Here is an 11377-nt window from a genome sequence, read left to right as displayed (position 1 = left end):
TAGGAATGGTCGAACCTCTTTACATATGATACGATAGTTTAGATAGTTTATGAGACTGGTAGCATTAGAACTAATTCACACTATGATGAATTGTATAATTTATGTTAACATCTTGATTAGCTAATGTGAGTTACCTTATGGATAAATAATTTATATTATTCATCTTATCTCATCATGATAATTAGATAGTTTTAGTAATTGAAATTATGGCCAATTGAATTGAATAGATATTGTGTTGTGGTAAATACATTCTACATAAGGTGACTATGAAAATGGAAATCAAGTTTGGGTTATGTGATTATTGTTTTGAAGTAAATTATGTATCAGTTATTTCAAAATAAAGAAGTATGAAAATGAATAGAATATAGATAACACAATGAATACTAGTGATACTCGTTAGGTTATTCTAAGAGATGTTATGATTTGAATCCTATAATTAGTGAGAGTAAGTACTTATGCTTGATGAATTTGATTAATGTAGGTGTAAGGTGTAAGGTGTTTTGATACATATGATATGAATTATTAATGTGGTTATTATTCTTGAAAAGTTTGTAATTAAAGCAATTAAAGTAAAAAGAATGATACTTATTTGTAAATGAATTTCATATGCAAATGATTCTGAAGAAATGATGCTGGAATATGATATTGATCTAATGGGTTGATCTATGGTTAATTTAGGGATATGTATTAATGTTTACAATCTTATATTTATATGTTTGAGTTATTGATGTTAAATTTGAATTTGTGCAACGGATGATTATGAAGGCCTAATCGGATGATTATGAAGACCTTCGAGAAAACTATTCCAACTCTTGTACAACAGTCAAAGTCGACCTCAATGCAAACTTTTTGTAAAATCGGATATGAACTAAAGTTGGACTTTAGAGGGGTTAAAATGGATCCTAGAGTGCATTCTGGGTTAAAATAACCTAACCCACTTATACTACCTAAGGTTGGGGGTTAGTTGAGGGTCAAATCATGGTTAAAATTTACATTATGACACCTCAAAAGGGCCCCACTTCAAATGTGACGAAAATGAATAGTGGGAAACAATGGGTTATGACACATTGATAAGAGAGCCATGTGCCTTCATTAAAGAGGGAGGAAGACTTTGGAGGAGGGACTTTTCACCATTGTTGGAGATGAAAAAGGGAAGATATATGCAGAAGAGGAGGGGAGAATGACAAAAATATGGAGAGGAAGAAGAAGATGGAGGAAGAGGAGGAATGATTCTTGGTTGAAGATGAAGATCCATCTAAAGGGAGAGCTCTTGAAAAGATAAGTAACTTATATACATTTAGAGTAGTTCTTACTTATTGAGATGAAATATTGTTAGAAAATTTATGACATAGTGTTTAGAGAGAACTCTTAGAATTGCATCCATGATCTCTTGGTTGAAATGAGTTCTCTTGCCCGGGGGTATGGCTAGGGCACAAGCAGCCTCATGATGCCATTATGGTAGGGTGGAAAAGGGCACTTGTGTGAATGGTTTTGATAATTATTGTTGTAATCTTGCAAATGAATATGAATGAAAATTTAGATCTTAAGTTTTTGATAATATATGTAAACTTGTGTATGAGAGAAGAAGTTGTGATGAAGATTATAGAAATGATGCAATTGTTATTTGAGATATTGTAGATCTGTTCTAAAAGCTATTGTTATTTATGGTATTGTTACTTAAGAGAAATTATTTTGGATGTTAAATTTGTAAGTTATTTCAATAGAAACAAGTAGCTAATACTCAAGATATGTTATCAAAATGTCGATTGTGGATCTAAATACCGAATCTAAATCTTGATAGTTATTCGATAAATTTAAATGAGTTTTTGGTAGAAAAAAAAAATGGGCATGACATCAGTTAACTCCTTATTTTACTCAAATTAAATCTGTTAATTCTCTTTAATTTGGAAATCTCCCTTTATGAGTAAACTTCACCTTTAATCCTGACCGTTGATCAAAATCAATCTCAACCGTTGATTAATTCTAGGAAAGTCTATTTAAGAGACCCTCATCTCTTCATTTTGAAAGGTTGAATGAGAATTTGCATCGAATTGTTGTTGGAATTCATACTCACATTTTCTCATATTCACATACGCAAAAATCAAGTTTGACCAAAAGTTGACCAGATTTAACCACGATTGACTTGAGTTGACTAGTTTCGAAAAGAATTTTGAAATAATTAAACAAAATTATTTAATTAAATGCAGTGCTTCTAATTAATTAAACAAAGTTATTTAATTCAATGAGAAGCCATTCCTAATTAATTAAATGATGTTATTTAATTAAATAAGAAAAGTGTCTCTAATTAGTTAAAGATTTTTTAATAAAATAAAAAAATTAATTATGAGAGAAAATTAAATATCTCAACAAAATATCTCTTCAGTTCAAAAAGGAAAATTTCCAGTTCACTGTTGATAAAAAATGAGTTAAATCAGTTAACTCCTTTTTCTACTCAAATTGAATCAGTTAACTCCTCATTTTACTCAAATTAAATCTGTTAACTCATTTTAATTTGGAAATCTCCCTTTATGACTGAACTTCACCTTTAATCCTGACCATTGATTGAAATCGATCTTAACTGTTGATGAATTCCAGGAATGTCTATTTAAGAGACCATCATCTCTTCATTTTGAAAGGTTGAATGAGAATTTGCACCGAATTGTTGCTGGAATTCATACTCGCATTTGCTCATATTCACATATGCAAAGATCAAGTTTGACCAAAAGTTGACCAGATTTAACCACAGTTGACTTGAGTTGACTAGTTTCAAAAAGAATTTAAAAATAATTAAACAAAATTATTTAACTAAATGGAGTATTTACTTCTAATTAATTAAACAAAGTTATTTAATTAAATGAGAAGCCATTCCTAATTAATTAAATTAAGTTATTTAATTAAATAAGAAAAGTGTCTCTAATTAATTAAAAATTATTTAATTAAATAGAAAAAGTAACTATGAGAGCATATCTCATTTTATTAAATTAAATATCTAAACAAAATCTCTCTTCAGTTCAAAAAGGGAAATTTCAAGTTCACTATTGATCAAAAATGAGTTAAATCACTTAACTCTTTTTTCTACTCAAATTGAATCAGTTAACTCATTATTTTACTCAAATTAAATCTATTAACTCCCTTTAATTTGAAAATCTCCCTTTATGACTGAACTTCACCTTTAATCCTAACCGTTAATTGAAATCGATCTCAACCGTTGATGAATTCTAGGAAAGTCTATTTAAGAGACCCTCATCTCTTCATTTTGAAAGGTTGAATGACAATTTGCATCGAATTGTTGCTGGAATTCATACTCACATTTGCTCATATTCACATACGCAAAGATCAAGTTTGACCAAAAGTTGACCAGATTTAACCACAGTTAACTTGAGTTGACTAGTTTGGAAAAAAATTTTAAAATAATTAAATGAAATTATTTAATTAAATAGAGTACTTACTTGTAATTAATTAAATAAATTTATTTAATTAAATGAGAAGCCATTCCTATTTAATTAAATAAGAAAAGTGTCTCTAATTAATTAAAGATTATTTAATTAAATAGAAAAAGTAATTATGAGAGCATATCTCATTTTATTAAATTAAATATCTCAACAAAATCTCTCTTCAGTTCAAAAAGAGGAATTTCCACTTCACTATTGATCAAAAATGAGTTAAATCAGTTAACTCCCTTCTCTACTCAAATTGAATCAGTTAACTCCTTATTTTACTCAAATTAAATCTGTTAACACCATTTAATTTGGAAATGTCCCTTTATGACTGAACTTCACCTTTAATCCTAACCGTTAATTGAAATCGATCTCAACCATTGATGAATTCCAAGAATGTCTATTTAAGAGACCCTCATCTCTTCATTTTGAAAGGTTGAATAAGAATTTGCATCGAATTGTTGCTGGAATTCGTACTCACATTTGCTCATATTCACATATGCAAAAATCAAATTTGACCAAAAGTTGACCAAATTTAACCACGATTAACTTGAGTTGACTAGTTTCGAATTTTTTTTTGAAATAATTAAACAAAATTATTTAATTAAATGGAGTACTTACTTCTAATTAATTAAACAAAGTTATTTAATTAAATAATAAGCCATTCCTAATTAATTAAATGAAGTTATTTAATTAAATAAGAAAAGTGTCTCTAATTAATTAAAGATTATTTAATTAAATAGAAAAATTAATTATGAGAGCATATCTCATTTTATTAAATTAAATCTCTCTACAAAATCTCTCTTCAGTTCAAAAAGGGAAATTTCCAGTTCACTATTGATCAAAAATGAGTTAAATCAGTTAACTCCTCTTTGTACTCAAATTGAATCAGTTAACTTCTTATTTTACTCAAATTAAATCTGTTAACTCTCTTTGATTTGGAAATCTCCTTTTATGACTGAACTTCACCTTTAATCCTGACCGTTGATTGAAATCGATCTCGATCGTTGATGAATTTTAGGAAAGTCTATTTAAGAGACCCTCATCTCTTCATTTTGAAAGGTAGAATGAGAATTTGCATCGAATTGTTGCTAGAATTCATACTCACATTTGCTCATATTCACATACGCAAAGATCAAGTTTGACCAAAAGTTGACCAAATTTAACCACGGTTGACTTGAGTTGACTAGTTTCGAAAAGAATTTTGAAATAATTAAATGAAATTATTTAATTAAATGGAGCACTTCTAATTAATTAAACAAAGTTATTTAATTAAATGAGAAGCCATTCTTAATTAATTAAATGAAGTTATTTAATTAAATAAGAAAAGTGTCTCTAATTAATTAAAGATTATTTAATTAAATAGAAAAAGTAATTATGAGAGCATATCTCATTTTATTAAATTAAATATCTCAACAAAATGTCTCTTCAGTTCAAAAAGGGAAATTTCCAGTTCACTATTGATAAAAAATGAGTTAAATCAGTGAACTCCTCATTTTACTCAAATTAAATCTGTTAACTCCCTTTAATTTGGAAATCTTCGTTTATGACTAAACTTCACCTTTAATCTTGACCGTTGATTGAAATCGATCTCAACCGTTGATGAATTCCAAGAAAGTCTATTTAAGAGACCCTCATCTCTTCATTTTGAAAGGTTGAATGAGAATTTGCATCGAATTTTTGCTGGAATTCATATTCACATTTTCTCATATTCACATAAACAAAGATCAAGTTTGACCAAAAGTTGACCAGATTTAACCACGATTGACTTGAGTTGACTAGTTTTGAAAAGAATTTTGAAATAATTAAACCAAATTATTTAATTAAATGGAGTACTTAGTTCTAATTAATTAAACAAAGTTATTTAGATCAATGAGAAGCCATTCCTAATTAATTAAATGATGTTATTTGATTAAATAAGAAAAGTGTATCTAATTAATTAAAGATTTTTTAAGTAAATAAAAAAATAAATTATTAGAGCATATCTCATTTTATTAAATTAAATATCTCAACAAAATCTCTCTTCAGTTCAAAAAAGAAAATTTCTAGTTCACTATTGATAAAAAATGAGTTAAATGAGTTAAATCATTTTTCTACTCAAATTGAATCAGTTAACTCCTCATTTTACTCAAATTAAATCTGTTAACTCATTTTAATTTGGAAGTCTCCCTTTATGACTGAACTTCACCTTTAATCCTGACCATTGATTGAAATCGATCTTAACCGTTGATGAATTCCATGAATGTCTATTTAAGAGACCATCATCTCTTCATTTTGAAAGGTTGAATGAGAAATTGCATCGAATTGTTGCTAGAATTCATACTCACATTTGCTCATATTCACATACGCAAAGATCAAATTTGACCAAAAGTTGACCAGATTTAACCACAGTTGACTTGAGTTGACTAGTTTCGAAAAAAATTTAAAAATAATTAAACAAAATTATTTAATTAAATGGAGTACTTACTTCTAATTAATTAAACAAAATTATTTAATTAAATCAGAAGCCATTCCTAATTAATTAAATGAAGTTATTTAATTAAATAAGAAAATTGTCTCTAATTAATTAAAAATTATTTAATTAAATAGAAAAAGTAATTATGAGAGCATATCTCATTTTATTAAATTAAATATCTCAACAAAATCTCTCTTCAGTTCAAAAAGGGAAATTTCTAGTTCGCTATTGATCAAAAATGAGTTAAATTAGTTAACTCCTTTTTCTACTCAAATTGAATCAGTTAACTCATTATTTTACTCAAATTAAATCTATTAACTACCTTTAATTTGAAAATCTCCCTTTATGACTAAACTTCACCTTTAATCCTGACCGTTAATTGAAATCGATCTCAACTGTTGATGAATTCTAAGAAAGTCTATTTAAGAAACCCTCATCTCTTCATTTTGAAAGGTTGAATGAGAATTTGCATCGAATTGTTGTTGGAATTCATACTCACATTTACTCATATTCACATACGGAAAGATCAAGTTTGACCAAAAGTTGACCAGATTTAACCATAGTTGACTGGAGTTGACTAGTTTGGAAAAAAAATTAAAATAATTAAACGAAATTATTTAATTAAATAGAGTACTTACTTGTAATTAATTAAACAAATTTATTTAATTAAAAGAGAAGCCATTCCTAATTAATTAAATGAAGTTAATTAATTAAATAAGAAAAGTGTCTCTAATTAATTGAAGATTGTTTAATTAAATAGAAAAAGTAATTATGACAGCATATCTCATTTTATAAAATTAAATATCTCAACAAAATTTCCATTCAGTTTAAAAAGAGGAATTTCCAGTTCACTATTGATAAAAAATGAGTTAAATCAGTTAACTACTTTTTTTACTCAAATTGAATTAGTTAACTCCTTATTTTACTCAAATTAAACCTGTTAACTCCCTTTAATTTGGAAATCTCCCTTTATGACTGAACTTCACCTTTAATCCTAACCGTTGATTGAAATCGATCTCAACCATTGATGAATTCCAAGAATGTCTATTTAAGAGACCCTCATCTCTTTATTTTGAACAGTTGAATGAGAATTTGCGTCGAATTGTTGCTGGAATTCATACTCACATTTGCTCATATTCACATACGCAAAAATCAAATTTGACCAAAAGTTGACCAGATTGAACCACGGTTGACTTGAGTTGACTAGTTTCAAATTTTGTTTTGAAAAAATTAAACAAAATTATTTAATTAAATGGAGTACTTACTTCTAATTAATTAAACAAAGTTATTTAATTAAATGAGAAGCCATTCCTAATTAATTAAATGAAGTTATTTAATTAAATAAGAAAAATGTCTATAATTAATTAAAGATTATTTAATTAAATAGAAAAAGTAATTATGGGATCATATCTCATTTTATTAAATTAAATATCTCAACAAAATGTCTCTTCAGTTCAAAAAGGGAAATTTTCAGTTCACTATTGATAAAAAATGAGTTAAATCAGTTAACTCTTTTTTCTACTAAAATTGAATCATCTAACTCCTTATTTTACTCAAATTAAATCTGTTAACTCCCTTTAATTTAAAAATCTTCGTTTATGACTAAACTTCACCTTTAATCTTGACCGTTGATTGAAATCGATTTCAACCGTTGATGAATTTCAGGAAAGTCTATTTAAGAGACCCTCATCTCTTCATTTTGAAAGGTTGAATGAGAATTTGCATAGAATTGTTGTTGGAATTCATACTCACATTTTCTCATATTTACATATGCAAAGATCAAGTTTGACCAAAAGTTGACCAGATTGAACCACGGTTGACTTGAGTTGACTAGTTTTGAAAAGAATTTTGAAATAATTAAATGAAATTATTTAATTAAATGGAGTACTTACTTCTAATTAATTAAACAAATTTATTTACTTCAATGAGAAGCCATTCCTAATTAATTAAATGATGTTATTTAAATAAATAAGAAAAGTGTCTCTAATTAATTAAAGATTATTTAATTAAATAGAAAAAGTAATTATGAGAGCATATCTCATTTTATTAAATTAAATATCTCAACAAAATCTCTCTTCAGTTCAAAAAGGAAAATTTCCAGTTCACTATTGATCAACAATGAGTTAAATGAGTTAACTCCTTTTTCTACTCAAATTGAATCAGTTAACTCCTCATTTTACTCAAATTAAATCTGTTAACTCCCTTGAATTTGAAAATCTCCCTTTATGACTGAACTTCACCTTTAATCCTGACCATTGATTGAAATCGATCTCAACCGTTGATGAATTCCAGGAAAGTCTATTTAAGAGACCGTCATCTCTTCATTTTGAAAGGTTGAATGAGAATTTGCATCGAATTGTTGTTGGAATTCATACTCACATTTGCTCATATTTGTCATGCCAAAACTACGAGGGAAAAACACACAAATATTTTTTTAAAAAATTTTATTAATTTGCTCTAGGTTTTGGAAATAATTGATTACAGTTTAAGAAAAGTTTCTCCACGACATCCTTGTTTTAAAACTTTTGTAGAGGAATACATCGTCAGGATTTTGAAGTACTTATTTATTAGATTGATATCAATGTTTACTTGATTCATTATTAGATGGTTTAAACAATCATGTGAAAATTATTTAAATAACAATCTAAAAAAAAATTGGGTTTAGATTATTCGCAAAATCCAATCAAATAAACTCAAGTTTAAACCTATAACAAATAGTCAATTAACCTTTCATACTTTATCTACTTAGGATGATCTTAAAACATTAATCCCATAACTTAATTTAATATAATCTAACTATATTTAATATAAACTAACTAAACTTAATATAATCTAACTATAATAAATAAAAATTAACTAAAATTCAAACTAAACTAAATAATACAATTCACTAACTTTAAAATAAACTTTAATAAAAAGTAATAACTATGACTCTACAAAAAACAACTAACCTAAACTTTCTACCAACCCAACCCATGAGCCCCACTAACTTTCTACTTACAAACATACTAAACAAAAGAAACTAAACTAACAAAACTTAACTAATACTAAGCAAGAAAATTAACTAAAACATAATTAAACTAAAACCAAACTAAGTTAAATAAACCTAAACTAACCACCCCTATGCCCACTTGCACTTAGTCAAGGACTGGCGCACTGCCCAAGCGCTGATTGTGCACACCATGAGCCAGTGCACCTACCTAAAAGGTACAGGCGAATCCCCAAGGTGGCGACCTAGGGTGAAGGGCTCAGCAAAATAAATTAAAACAAAGTTTTGAATACTGCCATCCCATCCACACTTGAGATGAGCGCGCTAGATTAGAAGGAAAAAGGTGGTGGGTGATGTCACCCTAAGCAAAGCATTGACTAAATTACTTTTTTTTTTTTTGTGTTTTAAAACAAAACCCATCAAGTTCATCTCTTAAAATCTGATGCCCAACAAGAGAAAGGAGATAAGGCATTTATGTGATAAAGTTTTATAGGTGAGATAAAAGATATTTAGGTTATATTTTTTTTTGTATTAATTTATTCAAATGTAACATATTCTATTTTGTTTAATTCTAAATTTTAAATTAAAAGAATCATCTTGAAATATTCTCTGTTGTTAAATCCATTTAATCTCTACTCCCATACAAAGGGTAGAGAGTTTCTATTACTCTTCTTGGAACATTTTTTTTTGAAAATTTCTTAAGTATAGAATTACAAGGCAAGCATATATATTTTTTTTTGTCTAAATTTTTTTGAATAGAATTAAAACATGGGTACAATAGTTTGAGGTATAATAATGCCATATTTAATATGATCTCCTATGAATTTTGAATTGCAATGTATCAACCCTAGATGTTATTTTCCTTCCTGAACTTGAGTTTCATTATGAACATATAAGGAACATGTAACGAACTTGAAAATTTGCTCAATCAATTTGAATCTACATCCATGATATAATTTTTATTTTCAACATAGAGGTAAACTTTAAATTTTACCAAATTGACATCCTCAATTCCATCCTATTTTTGAGATTCATCCATCTAAATTTAAACCACGAATAAATCACATGACAAACAAATTATTCCCAACACCAATTTTATTGGCAAACCGGATTCAAACGCTCGGCCGAGAAAGAATCAGGAAGAAAACCCAGCTTCGATGCCATTTACAATAAGTTTAAAATACAATTTACAATAGGATCTCAAACACAAATTTCAACAATTTAATAGAATTTTCTCCATGATCCTCATCAAGGGATTATAATGTTTTCTGCAATACATTTCTAGAACCAAGGAGGAAGCAAATTCTGATCGGGTGACCCAAAAGCATGACTAAGAACACTTCAAACACATGCATGCTCATACAAGGTTTTCACAAAAAGATCCACAATGAATCAACACTAGGGAAAGGTGGATTCTTCCAACTAGGAGAAGTCAAGCACAACTCCAAATCAGATGCCCAATCGGGGCTATTAACCAAGAACTTTCGTTCTGTCATTTAAACATGCCATACTCATACTAGGTTTGTGCTGACGGGTAGGGGCCCATAACACCCTAACCCTTCTCCCTATTCTCATCCTGAGAAGAGACTCTACACTGGTTGAAGTCCAACTAAACAGACCTTTCCCAAAATTGGTCACTTCTGCCCTTTCCAAGGGTGAGGAATACCAAAACACCCATGCAAGGAACAACTCAAAAATTGCAAACATAAACATGAAAAGAAACAACCAAAATAACATAGTTTTCAAATGTTCCAAACATACCCACAACCATACAACCAGTGAAACAACAACAAGTTAACATGAACATGAAACAAAACATAAAAACTGAATAAGGGAGATGAAAATTTTCTACCCTCACAAAGAGGTAATGGCAATGAACAAGTTTGAGTAGAGTATCCCTTTTCCTTCCTTCAACCTTCAAGAATTCCTCTCTAAATGTGGAGATTGGGTAACAACATCCACAAGTCCAAGAAGGGCCTCTAATTTAATTTGGAAATCTCCCTTTATGAATGAACTTCACCTTTAATCTTGACCGTTAATTGAAATCGATCTCAACCGTTGATGAATTTCAGGAAAGTCAATTTAAAAGACCCTCATCTCTTCATTTTGAAAGGTTGAATGAGAATTTGTATCGAATTGTTGCTAGAATTCATACTCACATTTGCTCATATTCACATAAGCAAATATCAAGTTTGACCAAAAGTTGACCAGATTTAACAACAGTTTACTAGAGTTGACTAGCTTCGAAAAGAATTTTAAAATAATTAAACGAAATTATTTAATTAAATGGAGTACTTACTTCTAATTAATAAAACAAAGTTATTTAATTAAATGAGAAGTCATTCTTAATTAATTAAATGAAGTTATTTAATTAAATAAGAAAAGTGTCTCTAATTAATTAAAGATTACTTGATTAAATAGAAAAAGTAATTATGAGAGCATATCTCATTTTATTAAATTAAATATCTCAACAAAATTTCTCTTAAGTTCAAAAAG

This window comes from Cupressus sempervirens, chromosome 6 (assembly GCF_028749045.1).
Source record: "Cupressus sempervirens isolate cs-2001-9-10 chromosome 6, ASM2874904v1, whole genome shotgun sequence".
Lineage (NCBI taxonomy): Eukaryota > Viridiplantae > Streptophyta > Pinopsida > Cupressales > Cupressaceae > Cupressus > Cupressus sempervirens.
Note: the sequence above shows the minus strand (reverse complement) of the source record.